We start from the raw sequence: 312 nt of genomic DNA on the forward strand, positions 1-312 counted from the left end.
GTCTTTCCTTATTTTGTATGAACATGTAAAGAGATATGAATGGTATTTGACGTCTCTTTAAGCATTGTCATTGATGTAGCGTAGATGAATTAATATCTTATTGACAGATAGTTCGATGTTTCTCGTCTCCAATGAGTCATATATTGTCAAAGGATAAATTTTCAATTGTCCAGAACAGGACTCCAACTGTGATTGGAAGAGTAATTTTGGCGATTGGCGTCGGCGGAAGGCCTACCGTTGTAGATTGTTATGTCTATACATTTCAAAGAAGGACTAAGAAGAAGAAAGCAAATAAAACCGAGAAATGAAATA

This window comes from Sinohyriopsis cumingii, chromosome 18 (assembly GCF_028554795.1).
Source record: "Sinohyriopsis cumingii isolate HCF-2022 chromosome 18, ASM2855479v2, whole genome shotgun sequence".
NCBI classification, from domain to species: Eukaryota; Metazoa; Mollusca; class Bivalvia; order Unionida; family Unionidae; genus Sinohyriopsis; species Sinohyriopsis cumingii.